Raw genomic sequence first — 22,533 nt, 5'->3', positions numbered from 1 at the left:
TTTTCTTATAATAGCAATAATGAGACTGATTAATGTAATGCCAGGCAGAGACCAGTCAATTTCTGTAATGCCAAGATAGAGCCTTTTTAAATAAAATGAGCTCCTGCTTCTGGCTGAATACTGCTAAGCCTCAAGAAATAAGTAAGGTTTTATGAATTTCAGGATCACTCATCCTGTCATGTATTCCCCATCTGTCCCTCAATTTCAATGTGCCTGTGTGCCCTGTCCTTTCCTTCCCTGTCTAGCCTGAAGGACGCACTCCTCGTTCATCTCTGATCCGACCTGCTGTCTTTATTTGTGCTGTAGTGCCAGTATCTTTGTCCTTTTTGGCCAGTCAACTCTTGCATACTGAAACATCCCAAGATTTTAAAACAGCTGTCACCAGATGTTAACTGGAGATATGCTGGAGCCTGTGATTTTGCAAGGACACTGTGGTAAAAAGGATTAATGAAAACCTGTTACATATGGAAAATACTTTTCCTATCTAACAACAGAGGTAAAATTCATTCAAAAGCAGGAGGTCAGTGCAAGGGGAATAAATCATCTAATCATAGCCTGGGAAACTAAGAAAGATAAAGATTTGTGGTGGATAAATGTCATAAGGGGAGAGCAAGACTAGGCACATCTCCTCAGGCATTGTCAGGGCTGATGAGACATGAGGCAGCTCTGGCCAAGAGGCTGGATCACCACATTTGCTTGGTGGCAAACCCGTGTGATCAGCTCCAATGTGCAAACTGATGTGCAGCCCTACCTACTATGCAAGCATGTGGCTTTTGGACAATGTATGGCTAGTGTCAAGGCAGCTGAATACAAATAAATGAAATGTGTCTTTCTCTGCACACAGTCAGATGAACCACAATACCAGACAGAGGTACCAAAAAATTGTATCAACATATCCGAATTTGTGACTTTCTCGCTGATTTTTTCTTTTTCGTATCAAGTTGCCTGGAGTTTCTTGAGCAGCTTAACTGAATATCTAATTATTTTGTGTTTGATTACATTGAGAAATACATGCAGCTTTTGAAACCACTGTCTTTTGCTTCAGGGTAGATTGCTGCTGTCTCAAAAGCTCCATTCCTTCCTCTTTTGCAGTTGCTTAAGATGGGAGTTGTGAGATTAAGGACGTGGATAACAGATCTACTAAGCAAAGAGAGAGTTTCAAAGGATGTACAGTTCTATGAGCTTTGTTGTTCCTTACAGTGCTAGATAGTGCACTTAACATCTGACCTTATACACGTACTGTAGGAAGCTATGTGCACCCTGAAGTCACTCTCTGTTAATTGTTGAATATGCACATGCAGTTTAAATGTGTATCATGGTTGTTTCCTAACATTTATTCTGTCATAATGCCTAAAAGCCATGACCAGCTGGGTGCCACTGTAGTCAGTTATATCTAAAACTACATAGTCAAAGGACTCCTCACCCAAGGGTCTTGCAAGTGATGTGTGCATTGGGGCCCTGAGCACACCAGACACTGCAGCCTCCTCCTCTCTCCTCTGGTGCTTGGCTGTCTGTGCTCAAGGCCATCAAGCTCTGATGTGGTGATGCTGAGGAAACAGAGCGGTCATGAGGAGAAGCTCTGAGAAGCCTCCTCTGGAGACCATCCCTTAGCTCAGGAGCTGCACTACAGCTCCGTCCCTGGCACTGGGTCTGTCCATGAACTACACTGCAGCCATTCTTGCCCCTGCCCATCACCTGCTCTTGCCTCCTTGTCTTGGCTCTGCAGCCATCCCATCCCTTTGGCCATGCCTGGCTGTCCCAGGTCTATTTCAGGCCTTGATTGCTCTTCCTGGGCCAATTCTGCTTGCCAACTCTGGCTGCAATGGGATGGGGCTGTGAGGGGACTTCCCTGCCCCATCCTGCCCCACTGCCCCAAAGCTCCATGCCTTCACCCCACAGCCCACTCTTGCTGCTGTCTGACAGACGTGTCTGGTGCTGAGTATGTATTATTTGTGAAGGTATATTTTGCCCATAGTTCCCAGGTAGATGTACACATGTAAAGGCATATGCCCCTTGACCACTTGGAGCTTACCACACAAAGGTGCTAAATGAGACTGTCCTGTGGAATTTTTTAACTGTAAGACAGAGGAAATTCTTCAGCAGAAGAGGTTACTCAAAGGGAACTAAAGAGCAGCTTGGCTATGAAATAAGCCCTGAGGTGACTGTGAAACCACTGAAAAAGAAGCAGTGAAGGATCTAGCTATAATGTGAACGTGGGCACAGATGCCCCTGTTGGAATGATGTGCTTCAATTCCAGGCTTTGTGAATGACAGTTTAATTGCTGTCTCTCAGTGTTTGTGCTCCATCCACTATAAAGAAGAGTATCAGTGGGAATAGAAGTATGGGAATAGACATTCTGGTAGTAACTAAGCTATACTGAAATGCTATGTACAAGCCGATGGTTTTATAATGGGCACATCTGCCCACCTCACAAATGACTACAAAAATTGGCAGGATTTGCAGCATCTGCTGGAAAAGTTTCAGCTTCAGAACAGAAGAAGGTGTTGAATGTAGGGTTTTTGGAGTTCAACTGCACAGGTTTTGATATTCTTAGTTTCTTCGCATGTTCTGTGAATGAGCCCTAAATTCTGACCTCAGTAGGCACATTTTCTCTTGCCTTTTTTCTGGAGCCCCAATGAGATGTTAGTTTCTTCCCCTACTGCTGAAAGCTGGCTTTGAGGCTGTTATGGTCTCCTTGTGAAAATCAGGCTCTCCTTACACTTTATCCGCTTAGCAGAGCTAGCAAGCTTAAATGATATTTCCATGAACCTCTTATTCTTTTTTTAGAACTTCTAGTGATTTTGGCACTGCATCTCTCAAAAGATGTCAAATATTCACTGCAAAGCTTCTTTATGCAGATTATATCACATTCTCTTGTCGTATAATGCTAAAGTGGTCTAAGCTTTCCACTCTTGCTGTAGGTAATGCACATCTTAGAGCTTTCTATTGCCTTGTGAACATTTTGCACTCTTTCAAAAAAGGTAAGTTATTCCTCAGTATAGGAGTCTTCTCTGTAACTTGAGCATGACCAATTCTCCTCATGTGATTTGGCCACCCAGCTGCCCCACAGCTACTTGTTTCAGCTTTACCTCCCCACCAGTCCTCACATTCTTTGGCAATTCCATCCACAACTCATAAGCAACTTCTTCTGCTCCATGCTTCTGCAAAACTAGACTTGAAATTACTCCTGCTTTACCACGAGCAGGCTTCCTTCATCAGGAAACCAAGAGTTCAGTCAGTTGTCCCAGTCTGAAGTGAACTTTGTACCTGCCTTTTAGCAATAATGTAGCAGCTATGTTCCAAGTTCTCTGAGAAGTTTCTCAATGCCATCACTGCATCTGTATAAACAGGTTTCTAATGTCTACATGTTTATACACCTAACCAGCCCATCAGGCTCTGTTTAGTTTGTTTTACACAGTGCTTCTCTTGTTCATGGTTCTGTAATGCCACCCTGTCTTTTATCACGAGAAAGCTTTTCTATTCCAGTCACTTGCTCTCTGCTTCATGAACAAGATTTCTTCTGAAAATTGTCTTTTTTTCTATAATACTCTCATTTATATTCTCCAGATAAAGTAAACAAAGCAAATGTACACCGAACCTCCATAGCATTTCAACTTGGTCTTGTGTTGTCAGGGAACAGCTATCATTCAAGTTCAATGACAGACAGGCAGAAGTCCTGTCTCAGCTTTGCTATTCCTTAGAACTCCTGGATGAGCTTCAATCTTCAGGCATACCATTTGCTTCTCACTTTCCTACAACTTCCCAGGGTTAGCCCTATATTGCTGGCCAGTGAAAGACACCTCTTTCGCATGGGTTCTTCCATTACCAGCTCCCAAGATGGCCCTTGCATAAAAATGAAGTGCATCCTCTTGCTTTACAGGTACCCTGGAGAATTGTATTGCAATGGTGGGCTTTGTTGGAGCACTCCAGTGTCATCCTCTTAAAAGATTGCTCCGCCAGTAGCAACAGAACGGCACAAATAAAAGGCAAGTGAAGTACACATTTGCAATGTCAAAAGTAAGACAGTCACAGAGCCTTATAAAAATGTAGGCAATGGGAACAGAGGAAACCCAAGATTGGGTTTATCCTTCTTATCAAATCAAGGAGACCCTGTGGAACTCCTGTTGGCAAGTTATGAAAGTGGATCTAATATGCGTGAACAAGGACACAAACACGGTCCACCCAGCATGTCCACAAAGTCCTGGCTGGTAGAAGCCTGCTTATCCTGATGTGCCAGGCTCTGCTTCTGTGACTATTTAGAATCAAAGACTTTACCATCCAGCTCATGGATTTCCTAATCCCTTTCAGTATATCACTGGCTTCCACCCACTGCTTTGGAAATTATGATGTTCCTTGGCAGGGACAGGTGCAATTATTGCCTGCTTAGATGATGATAAACAGAATCAGATAATGGCTGCTGTGGTGTTTGATTAGGCATCCAAATTTAGTTCCTGTAAAGGCAGGAAACCCTTTTCCACAAGGTTTCCTAATGATATTTTTTCTGTTCTGGGTGACATATATCATGCAAGTGTCATTTGCTACTCAAGACTTCTAGAGTTACATAATTATGTAATTTGTGTGTGCTACATACTACTGGCACTTGTTTGAGACTACATTAACAGCTGAATTTCCCTGAGAGGGTACTGAGTTAAGGGGTGGCATTCACCCAAACTCTGTCCTTGGGAGCACTAATCCGTACCTGGCTACATGAAAACTACCTGTAAGTCCTGTCATTTATATCCACAAGCAAAGTAAATAAGATCAAATTATATAGATAAGTTTATGGTCACAGAAGCACAACTAATACCTGACTTAAAATATGCAGTTCAACTTCTATGGTTTGGTTTAAAATTTTAAATTAAAAGAAATATTTTAACAACTCTAAATACTTGGCATTGAAGCAGTGCTGTAACATATTGTAGAAGGTCATGTATTACTAGGGCTGACTGTCCTTGTGGTGCACTTCAGTAACAGTGCATCACTTAAATATAGATGAAAATCCCTAATTGCCAAGTGTGTGGAACAGCACACTTATCTTTCGTGAAATAAATATAGAGGGAGATGATGTTGCTAAATTGATCAGCAGTAGCAAATAAAGTTGTAAACAGGACGGGGATTTCCATTCTTCTCATATCACAATGATGGGGTCTCTAAGCCAGTGACCTTATGGTCTAAAATAAAGACAAAAGGTAGAGATCTGTTTCTGGGGCTTTCATGTAAGCCAGTGAATATGCTGGTACGTAGGCAGTGTTCTCCTAATGACATACCCCAACCTAATCTGAAATGTCATCAGTCTTTTTGTAGGATAAATTTAGGTTAATTGATATTTGGGAAAGATCAGATTAATCCTCTCTGTGGTTTAGTAGCTGGATGATTTATCATCTCACTTGTACATCTGAGACTCAAAAGCACTTGCCTGGGAAACTCACAGTTCACTGTGGTTGCAGTTTTGTTTCCTTGTGAAGAGGGGAAAGAAATTTTTGGTCCTTACTGCAGGTCTCTGGAGGCTATACCTACACGTGAAAGAAGTTCAGTGCCATAGGAAGAGATCCAGCCAGTGCTGAGGGCCTGACGTGGGCAATTTTTCACCATTTCAGGTGAGCTTTACTTCAAACTATCTCTGGTCTGGTCCAAAGAACAAAATGTTCATAGCAGCTGGAGGGCAGTACATGTGTTCCTCAGCCCCATCTTCCAGTTTGATTTAATTTGAAAAGAATCTGCTTCATATCCTCTGAGACCTTTCCATCATATGAGTCAAAGCATGCCAAGTGGCAACAATTGTGAGATCTGTCTTCAGAAGCACATTCATGATCTGAACTAAAGCACAAATGTAGGCACATTCTCTATGAAAATAAAACCAGCTGTGTTTATGTCAGAGTCCCATACTTTGGAATTTGGCTATAAATTCTTTAGTAAGCCCAAAATGTTGCAACTTGCCCCGTAGCCTCTTCAGTATGGATGCCTGGATTTATTATTTCATTGTTTTTAACGTTTTGCAGCTAAAGGCTAAAAAAGAAACTCAGAACACCCTGATCTAATTTACTAATGTGCTTAAAAATCTCCTTTAATAAACTATGTAACTGTACAGGGAAATGGTGATTTCAGTCCAAGCATATTATTCTGTGTGTGTAACTCCTTTTTCTGTGACATTCGCATTCAGATGCTGCTCAGGCTTTATAGCATGCTGTATGTTTACTAAACTGCCTGCTCACCAAGCATTAAGAACATTTAAGGAAATATGAAATAATTTTGGCTGATTTTTGTCAAATAAGCAAATCTCATTCAGCTTGCTCTTGGATGATGGAGTGGCAGTTTAATATCCTTTTTGACTAACTGGTTATGAAAAAAAGAAAGAGTTTAAAGCTGACAGATTTTTTTTCCCAGTCTTTCTTTGCAGTTTGTATATATCACTGTAAAAGCAGAACGATAAAAATTATCATTAGCTGGAAATTACCTTGACTGAAATCTGAGGCATATAGCTCAGCTAGAGGTGCTGGAACTAGAGCAGTCAAATGTAGTTCCAATTAAAAATTATAAATTAGAGCTACGAGAGTGTGGGACTGCCTGCCTGGCGAACAATCTTACTTTCATATACATATATAAAAAGGTCACTGAGTTCCTGAACTCATGCTGATTAAAGCAAATAGACTCTGTCTCATATGGTCTCTAGAGAAAAACAAGTACTTTGAAACTACTCTCCTTAGGATGTAATATTGTGGCTGAATTTCCCATCACAGAAAAATTTACCCTCCTGTTTGCAGATATAAGAAGGAAGGAATAGCTAAACAGTTAGGAAACTAATGGTCTCAGAAGACCCAATTAGTTAAGAAAGTTTGTCAGCGGGAAGGATTCATGAGTTCAAGCTCCCCTTCTGCTGATAGGAACTGATTGTGTGCGTGGCAGCTTTCTCAGGGGACTGTGCTCTTCTGGCCTGGGTCTTCTGTGCTCCATCAGTCTAGAATAGTCCAGGAAATAATTTAAATTCTCATTTTCAAGAGGGGATTTCTGTCTGGTCCCCAGACTTCTCTGAATCTTAGAAACCATCGCTAAAGCTGGTACGTTTCTATGAATGGCAGTGTTGATGGAACAATATATTCCTGTGAGAACACTTTTTGCCAAGCCAACTGTATTTGGGCTTTTATCTTTCACCTTTCAGATATATTATTGCAAGCTATCTGATGAGTTGAGCAGACTTTCCCACGCAAGGTCAGATTTCTCAGTAGCGATGATTTCAGGGTCACTTTTCACTTAGATGAACATTCAGTTTCTTAGATACAGCTAGAAACTGGCTTTAATGAAGAATTTGCCCTCGTGCGGTCAACAACCAAGTTGAGTACTTTATACCTGGAACATAACGTTACCTGATGTTTTTATTAGAAGGGACATATGTGGTGATGTGAGACTTTTTGAAACCAGTGGATTCTCTCAGCTTGAAACTCTGTGTCAGAAACCACTGAATAACCCCTCCCCAGGAAACTTCTCCCTTTGTATCTAGCACTTCACCATGACCCCATGGATTCCCAGACTTGTCTCATTTTACATATGGCTTGTCTGCAACATTACTTGGATGTGTTACATCCCTAACACTGACGTACCCTAAATTTGTCAAAACACTGTGGCTAGACAAGCTTCAAAATCAAAATAGGAAAGCAAAGAGAAAAGCTCTTGATTACAGAGATGGAGCTGCTGCTATGAAAGCATCAAATTAAGCATGGTAAACTTGTGTCAAAAACTAATCTGTTCCCCAAGCTGTAACTGAGCGCTTTGCAGAAGGCTGCCTTGGTAGCTGAGGATTATCTCAGCAGGCTCTCCGGAGGTGACGTCTCCTGGAGCGGACGCCCCTGCTCTGGATCGCCTCATTCCTATGATACCTGTGCAGTGTAAGCATGGCCCTGCGTGCGAATCAATCTTCAAAGTGCTTGCTAGGGACGTCTGCTTTCCCATCCTTCTGCTAATCAATTTAGGGAAGCTTATTGTAGCACACTTTGCTGTTTGTGCGAATGCAAATGCAGCTTTGTTCGAACTTGTCTGTGACTGGGATAGACAAAGCCCTTTTGATGTGTTGATTTTCCACACTCTGCTCATCCTTCTGTTTCAGAAGTTGTTTGAATTGCAATCTTTCTGACTCCTCCCTTCCTGGACACCGAGCTTGTGCTGTCAATCTTTTCATGGTGCCACATCAATTTGCAAAGGATTATGTATGGGATGTTACTAATAGTCTTGCAGAGTGTGATAAATTGCCTGGTTTATACAGAGGTTAGATAAGCATATTAAGAATACTGGTATCAATGTGGTGTTTTGCTTGCTGCCCGCCTTTGCAATTTTTTTGAACTCCTGCCAATCATAATACAGTCTTCTGGCCACCCTTCTAAACAATGTCTGTATGTAAAAGTAACTATATACCTAACGTGTCTCTCTGCCTCCTTATAATCAACACATCCATATATATCCATATATGCAGGTTCAAATAAAGCAAGGTATGAAGTGGGAAAACCAAAGAGGCTCATAGAAGATGACCTGGCCAAATATTATTCCTTTAACTAGGCATGAAATTTAAATATAGGGTGTGCTCAAGAGGGATGTACAATAAGAACATTTCTCTGAAATATTGGAAAGAATATTGAGACTGTGAAATATGGGTTTTGAGAGATGAGTGGGTATAATAATGAATAACGTATATTGCTCATAACTGGAAGGTTGTGTAATGGTGGTGGCTGTATAGAGTTGGAAGGTTTTTTGACTGAAAGGTAGGTAGGTAGGTAGGTAGATAGATAGACAGACAGACAGACAGATAGTGGGGAATGGAAGCTAAAGCAGATTTCCAAGCATTTTGACTCTCTGCTGCTATTTAACAGCACAATCAATAGTTCTGAAAAGGGAAAGGCATTTGCAATGCTAATTGCAATTCACAAGTGGAGCTGTACTGAGTGGGTGGAAGAAATGGTTGTTTGCTTGCTGAGGGACATTTCAGAGCTGCTGAAGTTCTGATACTCATAATTCTTTTTATAAAACAATTATCTGCCGAGCCCTTGGCTGACTAGAACACAGGAATAATTTCTAAATCAAAGAAATCAGTGAGGGTGGGATGTCTTCAGGTAGTGATTTTCTGGCAGGTTTAGCTGGTTGTCTCAGTGCTCCCACTGAGAGGAGCGATGCAACGGAGAGCTGCGGACCATGGAGCCTGCGGGACTGACAGTCTTTGCTAGCCTTTAGGGGTTTACACGGCTCATCTCTCCATCCAAGGTTTTGTCAGATATGTCCTGGCTTTTCCTATTTTCTAGTATCTACTTTTTTGATTTCTGAATAATAAATGGGTATTTTTACCTGTGGCATGACCTGAATCTGCCAACCGTATTTACCCTGATTAGTGCGCTACTCTGTGCGTGCAGGTTTGTTGGCCCCAGTGGAAGTACTTGCAGAATAAAGTACAAATCAGTGTGATGGAAGATGACAAGACTGAGCTCTTTCCTCCTCTCTCCCTTCTTAAGCCAGGGTGAATGTTCCCTGGACTCCACAGAGTGAAAACATATGTTTGTATGTATGAGACCAGAGGGCAGAATCATTTTGGGGAAGGAGCGGAAGAAAAATAAGGTTCTGATGCCAAGTCTTGTAAATGCCAGTTCTCAAAAGTGCCACCGATCTCTAAGCATGTGGAAGCAAGGAATAGCAAAGGCCTCTGTGTCCTGGCACTCTGCAGTCCACTGCTGCCCTCCCAGTGTCCCCCAGGATGTTCAGATACAACGTGGGGTCGGATGTGGTGCTAAGTGAATGTTACCTTGTGCACTCAAATGCAGTTCTTAATTGAGTCTAAAATTCTGCTTTACACAGACTAAAATTTAAATGTCTGTGGCACTTAGATGTCACGGGCATACAGTTTTAAATACCTGAACTAGGAATTACAAAAGATCAAATAGAAATACCTAGGTTCTTTTTTATTTTTTTATTTTTCCTTCAACAACTAAAAGCAGAGTGGCTGCTATTGTTATATATGTTTTTATTACTAAGAAATGGAAATAGGAAATTTTCACTATAAGTCAATTTGGAATCAGAGTGAAATTTTCCCTAAAACAAAATCTTTTTTCTGCAAAACTGAAACTTCTTGTTAACTTCTGCCAAGTTCAACAAATAATTATTGGACAAATAGAAGGAGAACCTTGAAAAGGTAATAGATTTTCTCTTTCGATTTCAGTACAGTGTTCCAAAGCTAATTTTAGCACATTCAACTTTTTGAACCAGTAAAAAAAGGTCATAAAATAAATCAAATAATTCATCTTAAAGCATTTTAATAATCTCCAGCTTTGCCCTGAAAAATCTTATACTCTCTTTAGTCACAGTGAAATGTATTTATTACCTGCAGCAGTATATGAACATGATAACTCTGTGAAGTACAGGAGATGTCTATTACTACGGTATTATAATATCTGCATTGCCTTGCACCAACACACTGCCTAGACGTGGGTCCCTTTCTGTAATGTCTGGGTAAAACTGGAGTAACTCAGCTGATTCCAGTGGGGTTACTGGGAATATATCCTGGAGTGGCTGCTGGAACAACTCAGCCATAGACCAATACCAGAAAACCTGCCAGCTGACGGCAAAACAAGGAGTAAGGGCTTAGGATGACTCCGTGATACTACATTGGGTGTAATGCTGTGAACTTCCCTTTCACATAACTTCAAGAGCCTTGCTGTTGATATTATTTATTGGTATTGCGGTATCATTCAACATCCCTCAGGAGGACTGAGACTGATTGGTCAAGCCCTGAAGTGAGGGTGGTGAGCAGAGAGACCAGTCAGATGGAGACCACAGCAACAATTTAGCACAGGGGCGGTTCAGTACCTGCACTCCAAAGGGCCACCAGCCCTGCAGGCTACAGGTGGAGTGGTTAGATTGTGCTTGTGATTTTAAAAAATATGGCTTTCTTTTGGATATTTAATGTAGAACTGAGGAGTTTTCAAAACACTGGTTCTGCGTCCTGATCCACAGCTGATAAATCTATGGCTATGAGCTCTTGTGAAACAGTTTGGAGATTTGTAACAAGATAAATAAACTCCAAGCACTTAATGAACTATTAATGGATCATTATTACATCCTGTGTAAATATTGAAAAAAACCCCAACAAATAAATACAATGGATGGTAGCCTAAAAAAAATCAACATTGATGACTTGCAACAGGTACTGAAGCAGCAGTGAAGGGCTTGTTTCAGGGAATGCTCCAAATAGCTCTAATAAGGTGTGTCTTGTAATACATGGCAATGTGAGACTCCTCTAGAAGACTCGTCAGTGAGGGCTCATCTGTTTTTTTCAAGGCAGATTCAACAGAGATGGGAGCAGCTCGGGGTGGAGGCAGTGTGCCCAGATTGTGAGGAGCAGGCTGTGCCACATGGGCCTGGGCAGGTTTCCCCAGATCAGAGGGCCAGGTAGCTGCCTTCATGTGATACACAGCTCGAGTTAATGAGCTGATGAGGCTTGAATGTGGTGTAGGTGCGATACTCTCGCTCCTGGACATGAATTGTCTGGAGTGGAGTGCTTGAATGCCAAATGAACTTTCTGAATGAAACCCCCTGGGTGCAAAATGATATTTTCCTCTGAAAATTCCCAACCAATTATTCCAGTCTCCTGCTAGTTTAAGCATGTGAAAATGTTTCTATGAGAAGATATTATTCCAGTGGCTAGCCAGCCACCTCAGCCTGAGGTTTGGCATGCTTTCCTTATTTGCATTTAATCATAACTTCATTATTTCTAACAGATTCTTTGAAAGTCATCATTTGTACGAATTGAAAGATCTGCGGAACTCATTATAAGAGTATAAGGTTAATCTGCAGACTGGTACAGAGATTCTTCTTCCTAAAACCTCTGATTATTTCTTATGTCTTTCACAGACTTCCATGCACTACTGAGGGTGCGACTAATGCTCTTCCTGCCTAACCCTACAGGCCAGTAATTTCCCTCAACTTTCCTTAGCTGTGTGTCTACTTTGAAATAAAGCAAAATCACCCTTTTGACATCCAGACATTAATAATTGGTGTAAACAACTTTAAGGCTGTGATATAAAATCCAGGCAAGTGTTAAAGCAGGGTCGACACCGTCTTCTTTGATTACGTGGCTTTGTGCCTTGGCACATGCTTGGCGCGCATTTTCAGATCAACAGCGGCAAGATTTACAATTTCATGGAGTTCAGTGCTTCATCTTTCACCTTTAGCAAATCTGATGACCTCTTCCACCACATAGCTGCTCACCACGGTAGCGGTCTCTTGTGACAATACAAAAAAGTGTACACCAAACACATGTACACCGGGTGGAATAACATGCCAAAGTGACTTTGAGGAGTATAGCACATGGTGATCTTCGCTTCTGGCTACTTTCTGTCACAAGTTGGGAAGAATTTGGGAAGACACATTCAAATTTATATATAAATTAAAAATTAAATTAAAAATGTAAGAGGCTGACAGAATGAGGTTTGAACCTTGGAGAATAAAAGCATGCAGCAATACTTTTCATGTTCAGATATTAGAAAGAGAAGTAAAACTGTTCTATTTCCTTCAAATAAATGTGTCAGATTTTTAAGAGTTAGGCCATTACATTAAAAAAAAAAACCAATCTCTAAACTAGCTCAGATTGAAATTGACAAAAACGGGAAGTATCTTGAGAATGAGAATAGGAAGAGAAGTGTTTTTTGTCAGAAGAGTGACAGCAGCTTCTTTTACAAGTTTAGAGATGAAGAAACTAAAAATGTGTTGCATTATGTTACAAAGGAGCGAACTCAAAGTCCTCTGGCATAATTTTATTTTGCAGTCACTGGTTAGGAGACATAGTTAGAATTTGAAAATGAGAAGGACTACGTGTTCTTCATGTGCTCAGTTTTTTTCTAATAAATTGAAAAAATGCTTAGCACAGTCAAAGCTGTGTGAGTGTTGACAGATGTCAGTATTTTTGGTTTTGGAGTGGGGGTTTTACAGCATGTTGGGTCATGGCTAAAGTAATGGTCATAATCAAAGAAGTTCAGATGTTATCCTTTGTAAGGGATATCACTAGGAACTGGTCCTGGCAGCCAGCATTTGAGGCTGTATTGTTTTACCCTGTAAAAAATATCCGTAGGGGAGAGGCTGTGAGATGCCCTCCCCAAACAGCAGAACTAGAAACTTCAACTGGGTGCACTGGAGATGCTACATACAATCCCAGGGCTTGCGGGATGCCTCAAGCCACATGGTCACTCTGCTCAATTTGATTTTGCCCAGATCATCTTTCCAAATACTTGCCTCCCAGTGCTACACCCTTAATGCCCACCTCTGCATTTTGCCCTCTGTTCTGCAAAGACTTTAATGTGGTTCCGAGCATCCCCTTGTGCCACACAGAGCTCACCTGGGGCACTTGGATCTACCTCTGGCATCTGATGTTTGTGTATCCCACCGAAGCGCTGGTGAACGGACTGTTGAACCTGCCCAATTCTGTGTCAGCACGTCTCCATTCCACTTTTCCTGAATGACAAATTGAATATTTCATTCTTGAGCACCACAAGAGGCTCCCTCAGCAACTGGCAGATTTGACAGTCACACTGCACTTCAAAGAGCTTCACAGGGTTGTTAACAGTAGCAGGGGTTTTCATGAAGTTGTATTTTTAGCACAGAGTCTGAAAGAATGAGTTGACATAGAGTACAGTGATAACCTTACTCTGAGCCTGATAGGCTGCTTAATTTATGACTTCTTTTGGAAGGGAAAAAATCAGCATAGAATATTTAGGAATGCCAAAGTTTCTGTATAAGAAACACAGAACTGCAAAAATGCTGGGCGTGCATTTATTAAAAGTAGTTCTGATTGTATTTTTCATTCCATAGAATGATTGATGCCCTAGTTTTTCCTCCTTTGTTTATTTCATGGATTTTTGGCTGCTATCATTTCAGCCAAAAATATAGAATTATAGTGAAAATGCACTAGCAGACTGGTTTAAACTAAATCTTTTCTGTAATATTTGGACCAAAGAAAGAATTTTCTGTTCTGGAACATTCATTATCTGAAATCATTTCCAGAGAACAATGACAATATGTTAAATCTCTCTGTCTGATGAGTGCCCATGTGTCTCCTTTTTGACTCATCTAGGCATGTGGCCAATGATGAGTATTTTTAAAGGAAAAAAAGGTATGTTTTAAAAATCTAACAGGATATGCCAAGGTCAGTGAACTGGCAAAAGTTGTTCAACCTTCACTTGATTGCCTCCCTTCCCTTTCTTACTTTCCTCATTATTTCTTTTTATTTCACCTATTTCTGCCACAAGGTATCATCCATCCTTTCTAACTAAATAATTCATCAAGGAATAGGAAACTGAAGCAAGTAGAACATGAGCTTGCCATTATACTAACTCATTGGCTTGCATGTTATTGCGTACAGAATTTTTCAGCTTTTTATTTCTTTTTCTTTTTTAAAGCTTTGTGTGTGTGTGTGTGCATAGATGTGCCTAACCCACTGTGTTACCTAAAATATAGGAATTGACTCCATGCGGTAAACCTGTTATCTTTTTTGGCCTTCTCTAGATTGATGGCTCTGTTATAGTATGAGTGAACTCACTGAAAATTTACTCAGTTAATACCACTGCAAATGCTTGTCTAGACACTTGGCAAATGTTTGTGGTGTATATCCAGACTCATTCAAGGATGAGCAGTGAGTATGTGTGTCGTGGAACAAATCTTTCAGGCTATCCTTTATATGGTGGTGATTCATTTAAATCGATACCATTCTGAACCGTCATAGAGGAGCCAACTCTGTTCTGTGCATACCCTCGGTGGAGAGGCTCTGCTGCTGCTCGACCTCTGCTTTCTGCAGCGGGCGCTGTGAGGTGGTACCTCCTCAGACCTCGAGGGGTTTCACCGTCAGAGGTAAGAGTGGCTGGCTGATGTTCCTAAAAAGATATCCCGTTGATTGCTGTTGATTGAAACAGGCTAAATGAAATAAGCCTACTGAAAATTCAAATGCTGCAGTAGACAATTTCTAGATGTGAAAAATTAGTTTCAGGACCACTGATTTATTAATTTCAGTTCTCATACCTAATAGATTTCACGTCTCTCTCTTTTTTTATTTCCCCCCCAACATTAAAAGGTGTACTGCATCCTTTTATCTATTTTTCTGGTTTACCCTAGACACATGGAAACACATTTCTAGAACCTGACTAGAAGTTTATCAGTACTGTTTAATGCTTTCTATGGATTTATCCACCACTTTTTATGTTAAACTGGAGGATTAGTTTGTCTTGCATATCCTTTCATTATGTGAGTTTGTCTACAAGACAGAAAACATCAGAAGAAATGGTTTTATTATTTTAAGGAATTATTGTGAGGTTTTTTTTCCTTTCCTTTTGCAAAGGATATGAAACAATGAAAATCCACAAATGTTAAAAACTCTTAATATAAAGGATATAGTCACCCTAAAGTCTAGGTAGAATTTTCTTGCGTCTAAATCCATATTCTATGAATCTTCAATGTTAACATATGCTAACATAGAACCATAACTGCTGAGGTGGCGAGTGGGACAGAAAGCCATAGAGATCAGCAGCTCTCTGTTGTCTTTCCTAATTTCTATCATAATACTGATGGAGATAAACCACTTTTAGAATTCTTTTATTCTTATTTGTATTTTTTTCTGATTACATTTTCATGTGTAAAACCCATAAGCCAACTTCAAACAAAGAAAGAAACAGAATGGACCCTCTAAGTGAGCAGTGGTGCGGGTTGCAGGTGTGTAGGCGTCAGAGAGCATTTTCCTTTCCATGGCTGCCTGACTGACCCTTCTGCAGCCTCCCCAGCCTCTCCCCATCTCCTTCCTATCAGATATGTCTCCCTGCCTATCCTTCTGCTATTTTGTGATGGTTATCTCAGGCTGTAGGTAGTGGAGACCTTATTTTTTCCAACCCTGTCACCTTTAAAAGCATCTGGGTTGCCTGGGTTATGGATTATGCTGTGAAAATATGGTACTTACACAAAAACCTTGTGGGCTTCCAGATAACTACTGGATACAAGTTTTTCTTTAATTTATCCCATTCTTAGAAGCTTTCCATGTTTTGGCATGTTGTTTGCGTCTCGGTGAAAGTGGACCCTGCATTGCTAACATTTTCAGCTTTATTACAATTTTATTAGTATGTATATTTTTCAAGACCATGGGTTGTTTTTTATCTACTGGTTTAGGAGGCTGAGTGTGCTCCTGATCTGTATTGTGCTAATGGAGATTGTAGTAAAAAAACACAGCATTTCTGTATGAGTCTGGGGAAGCACTTAAGTTAGAAGGGTAAAAAGTTTCGTTTGCTGCTGAGTGCTGGTAACCGAAGGCACACTGTGAGTCAGTAGTGTGGTTTAACCATTTTTCCTGGCCACTGAGGCAGGCAGGGAGGCATTGGATTTGTTTTCAATTTGCAAAAGTTAATCCAATCCATCAGCATAGAGGGCAATAGGGAGCACGTTCAGATGATGAAAACTGATCGTCATAGTCCCTTTTGGGCTCCTTGGCATGCACATAGAATCATAGAATAATTTTGATTGGAAGAGACCCTCAAGATCATCGAGTCCAACCACAACCTAACTCTGGCACTAAACCATGTCCCTAAGAACCTCATCTACACATCTTTTAAACCCCTCCAGGGATGGTGACTCAACCACTTCCCTGGGCAGCCTGCTCCAATGCCTGACAAGCCTTTCTGTGAAAAAAAGTTTCCTAATATCCAATCTGAACCTTCCCTGGTGCAACTTGAGGCCATTTCCTCTTGTCCTATCACTTGCTACTTGGGAGAAGAGACCAACCCCCTCCATGCTACAACCTCCTTTCAGGCAGTTGCAGACAGCGATCAGGTCTCCCCTCAGCCTCTTTTCTCCAGGCTGAACAGCCCCAGTTCCCTCAGCCGCTCCTCATCAGACTTGTGCTCCAGGCCCCTCACCAGCTTCGTTGCCCTTTTCTGAACTCTCTCCAGCACCTCAGTGTCCTTCCTGTAGTGAGGGACCCCAAACCAAACACAGGATTTGAGGTGGGGCCTCACCAGGGCTGAGTGCATGGGGATGATCACTTCCCTAGTCCTGCTGGCCACACTGTTCTTGATGCACACACATGTGTGGAAGGGCAGTGCAGACACCATCTTCAGAGCAGCTAATGTCTGGAGCATCTTATTAGCCTGGGCTACACGCCATCCCGGCTTGATACACGCTCCGCAAATGGCCTCTGAAAACAGTGTGTGGCGCTGTATGCCAATGAGCAAAGCCCATCAGACTCATACCTGTGCCACTGGAGTGTTTGACCAGCTGAGGTCCCTCTCCACTGCTGACAGAGCAGCTGTGGGTTGAGTTATCCACCCCTGTAGTGCTTTCAAGTCCATCCTTTATTCAGAATGCAGCACCAAACCTGAAGGATGCTGGTATGGAAGCTACTGCTCTTGATGCCAAAAGGCCTCTGAGTTGTTGTGCCATTAGTTGGGACAGGGAATGTGTTTGAGTTGGTTTTAATAATACACAGGTGCATTTGGTGAGCTGTGATTCGGATTCTGTAGGTGAGGAGGAAACCATGGAGAGGTTATAGTGAAGTACATTGGTGCTTCAAGATGGGCCCATAGACAGATTAGTTGCAGCATGGTCCCTCACTGGTGATGGACCTTGACTTATGAACTTTGATGCAGAAACAGGTTTGCGCAATCTCTGCGTGTCTGTCCATAAGTATTACTTTTTTGTTTGAAATTTGTTGTTGAGAAACAACCAAAGTTTATTGAGCAAAATATAGCAAGCAAAAAACTCTGCCTTTGAATCAGGTGAACAAGGAAAATTTAAACCAGCTGAACTAGTAATAGTTATGTTCTCTAGCTTTCTCTAAGTATTATAAAAAATATCTGCCTAAATTCAAAACCAGCAGAAAACCACATAGATCATCATAACAGAGGAAAACATTATTTTTCATGATGGGGGTCATAACTTTGCATCTTGATTGAATATTAATAAATTGAGTAAAGAGTATTAACTAAAAAACGAGTCAAAGTTTTAATTAAATCCACAGCAGTTCCTATTTTTCATTGTACACGGGAAGAGGCAGGGTATGATATATTCCCCTGACTGAGGAATTTTCAAGTTCCAGCTGGACAGCACTTTATTTAACTTTATTTTCTCCCTTTTCTCAACTGAGGTCCCACTCCACTACAATTCTGAATCAATCTTAAATGTAAAGTTTTGGAAGAGATAGCTTTCTCACTGCGTGACTGCTGAACATTTTTTTCAGAAGGCTGAAAACCTGCAAACGTGGTAGTCTAAAAGTTGTGGTAGCAAGGGGGATGTGGGGAAGCCAGAGTGAAGATTACAAATGTGGGAAGTGTGTCCCATTCGAAGGCTGGTGCACAGTGCGTGCTTGTAATGGAGCTACTTCTGTTTCTGCTGTTTGCCAGCTGTAGTGTGACACTGGGGATCTGCTCAGTAAAATGGTAACACTTGCACAACAAACTGTTTGTCCCTGGCTGGCTGACAAACCGAGAGCAGTGGTATCATTACTGGACAAGAGCCCAGAGTCTCCTCCTTGTCATCCTCTCACACTGAGCTAATTGCTAACAGTCAAAAGACAACATCTATTTCACAGGTTAAAGTTGAAAGAATTCGTGGAAGTACTCGACAGCCTAGGTCAAGGTTTTCCTAAAGTCTGGCTTCATGAGTGTGGATAAATTTTCAAGGGGGCTTTGCACAACTCAGGCAAAGGCTGGAGGAAGGGACCTGTCACTAGTGGCAGCCAACGCCAATGCTTTCCTTGCCAATCACTGGAAATGTATTTTATAGCACATTTCAGATGGTAAAATATGCCAGGTGTCATGCATGTAGTAACAGTAATTTGTCTTCTCAAACAGTTTGGATTTCAAGAGAAGGGTACCAGCCAAATGGGATGTGCCTTTGTAAACTGATCGGTTGGGACAAATGCAATGCATGGGTATCAATGTCATGTTTTATAACCATGACTTTATTTTTACCTGGAAACGACAGAATTAAGACACACAGGGTATCAGTTAGAAGACTAATAATATCTAAACCAGGGAGCAGTCTGTGACTGGCACATCAGAAAAGTCATGCCACAGCTTGTCACATGTAATGTTAGGGAACATGAGGATTCAATTATTAAATCCAGCTTGAAACTTAAAGATTGTATTTTTTTGGTTTAAAGAGTTTATCTTTTCTGCTCTTGTCAGTATTGTAGATAGCATAGCTTGGGTCTTAGTGGCTTTGGTAAAACCTTCTGTTGGACCTCCAAATGATCTAATTTGTTGAGATTATTACAGTTAGAGTTAGTGAGATATCAGAGGCAGTGTACTGCCATTTTTTTTTCTAATTTATTTTTGTTAGTGCTGCTTATAGTGCTGCTAGGACAAAAGAACAAGAGGAGGCTTTGAGTGGAGGTGCAGTTGTTTAGCTCTCCGTCTTCCTTGTTGAGACAGAGTGTGGTAATGCTGCAGTGCAGAGATACTCGAGCTGGCATTAAACTAATTACGTTGGGTACTGGAAGCATCCTGGCTACAGCAGAGTGGAGTCCAGTATGTTCTGATTTTCCCTGCCAAAAAGCTCAGCAGCTTGGGCACCAATGAACCAATAACAATAAACAGCAGTGTCTGGATGGGATTTTATGGGGGAGTTTGTTTTTCTAAATTTTTTCCTGTTCCCTATGCTGCTACCTCTCTTGCTTCCATAGTCTTTTATCTCTCTTTCCTAACTTCAAAAGAAAAAATGAAGCAAACAAGGATGACAGGATGCAGAATCTGTGGGCAATACATCATCCAACAGCAGGTGCCTGACTGCAGCTGTTTCTCACATGAAGGGTCCGTGCAATAATTCCTGTGTTAAACAAAGCCAAATCCTTACACAGAAAATAGTCAGAAATTGAGTTGAATGAGCAGATAGGATGGATTGCGGCGATCGAGTGGAGGGATCAAGCATATTGACCAGCAACTCAGCTAGCCCCTTTTGTCCCCCTCCTCTCCATTTCCCATGCCTGTTCTCTCATCCACCTTGATCTCTCATTCTGCACCATTGTCTCCTCTCAAATCAAAACCCACTCTGTTTACTTTTTCCGCACAGGTCTCACTTTTGCTACCTCTGTATGCAAACTTGGTTTCTGATAGGGTTACCTAACCAAGCATTAGCCAGTCCTGGTGGCCTAGCAAGGTTTCACTCTTCCAAATGTCCCCAGTTCTCCCCTCCATTATCTGTGAGATTTGGCCATCTTCACATCACTCCCCCTTAACCATCTGTGAAATTCGATCATTCCTCATGGCATTATCCGTAACACTTGTTACCTTCTCGCTCCATTTTCTGCCATGTCCAGTAATTCCTCATGGTTATTTCATTGAGCTAAATCTCATGGCATGTCCCAGTCTTCTGTCAGTGTACCTTCACAAACTGGGAGAAAGACTAACAACACAGTCACACAAATGGTGGCTTTCAGATGGCCACTGAAGAAATGATGTGGGAAAGAGGATACGACAGGAAGACTCAGAGACCCTTTGTGAACAGAAAGGACAATCCACAGAAACATGAAAACAAGGACAGGAGAGACCGGCTACTAGAGGAGAGAGGACTGTGGAGCCCATCAGCTGCTTTGAAGTGTGACAAGAAAGAGCAGAATTGGGAAATGGGGTGGCAGGAGAGAAGAATAACTAGCCCGGCAAAGGGAGCAGATGCCACTCCTGCAGTCAGGAGCGACTACTTGAGGAGTAAAAGGCACCATATAGGGACCAAGAGAGAAGGTATGATGATCTAGAGACAGAAGAAAGGACAGGGGATGAAATTAGATATGTATACAAAAACCAAGCAGAACCAGAATTTGCATGACTAGGAGCTCTTGACAGATGTGCACCAGGATAAGTCAGAGAACAGAAAGATGAACTTCCTTGATATCTCACTAACACCTCCAGAAAGAACAACATTATTTGGCTGATGAACCTCGTTTATGGAGGGGATGAGTGTGTGTCAGAGGGGCCAGAAGACCTTAAGGAACAGGGCTTTTGAAACCTGATAATAAAGCTCCAGGAATGCCTTTGCAAACTAATACTGAAAATGCTCGCTTTGAGGTTAGGGGTTTATGGTCTGAAGATTTTAAGTGGAGAAAGGCAGGTGCGTGGTAGTCAGTAACAGTCTGATTACAAACTACAAACGTCATGCAGCCATGAAAGTGATTAATGAGATTCTGTGGATGTGCTGGATGGGGTACTGCAGGAGAGAGAAGGAGGTCTCACCGGTATTGTTGACAGTGGTTTTGGATTACCACTTGTTGTTCTGGTCACCTACCTTTAAGAAAAACAGACTTAAAACAAAGGAGCTGTAATCAGGCAGATTGCCCATTCCCTTTTCTTTTTAGGATTCTAAAAAAGCTTGACTTCGTCAGCCTGGCCAAAGAGATGATCTTTTGAGGTCCCTTCCAATCCCTAACATTCTGTGACTGTGACACATGCTTGCTGCCTGTAATCTAACCACAAAAAAATCAGTAGAAAATGATGACACGAGAAAAAATAGGGATGAATTTGGCACGAATATGTTTAGACTGGATGTGAAAGGTGTTTCTATTCAAGAGAGGGGTGAGTGTCTGAAATCTGCTTCCAAAAAGTGTTTTGGCCACAACAATCCTCAATAACAATTAATGAGGTTTACGAGACAACTTGATCAAGTGTGAGTGAATGTGTTTGCAAGTCTGTGTTCAGCTTATCTTGTGATTTGCCTGTGGTTTGGTACCTAATGCTGGTGCCAAAACAGAGCATCAGGATTCAACAATAAAGCATTTGTAAAGTGGCTACGTTTTCTTCATAAATTATCATAATAGCAAATACAGAGCAGAAATAAAATGCATAGTTTCATTCCAAACTGCCATTTGCTTTCTGTGATTTTCATAACACTTACTTTTTTGTTTAATTTTGAGGGTCTGAAGTGTAGAAATAAATAAAAATTTTCCTAAAAGTTTGAAGTTTCAACCTATTTTTGCTGTTTATAAATAAAGCCAAACTTTTGAAAAGTGCTGGCAAGAAAGAACAGTGAGAGGAATCAACTTTACCTTTTCCCCCTCTGCCACTTCCTTTATTTCCTCTAAATGCCACCAACAGAAAATCTAACAGCCTGCTGTGCCTGCCTGAGGTATGGAGACCTTGCTGTAAGTTTTAATTCCTACAGAAATGAGACTTGACCAGAGTGTTCTGTGACTTAACATGTCTTAGGCATCCAGCCATTTTAATGTTCTCATTATTTTTCTTTCTGCAGGAATTGCATCCAATATCAGAGAAATGTGTTTAGTGAACTATGTTGTTTTAGGGGGTGGAAGAAGACTTGATATTTTAATAAAAATTAAAAATAAAAAAAAAGGAGATAGTGGACAAAAAATATTTGCATGGTAGCACACAATACCTAGAAATCTTAAAACTACCTATCTTAAAATTGAAAACTCAAACCTGAGTAACATGAAGACATTCATATTTAGACCTAGACCAAGCTGTGGACTGCAGAGGAGAGCAGAGTCCTGAAACACATAAAACATTTTACAAACTTTATTAGTGTTTAAAA

This window comes from Caloenas nicobarica, chromosome 1 (genome assembly GCF_036013445.1).
Source record: "Caloenas nicobarica isolate bCalNic1 chromosome 1, bCalNic1.hap1, whole genome shotgun sequence".
NCBI lineage: Eukaryota > Metazoa > Chordata > Aves > Columbiformes > Columbidae > Caloenas > Caloenas nicobarica.
Note: the sequence above shows the minus strand (reverse complement) of the source record.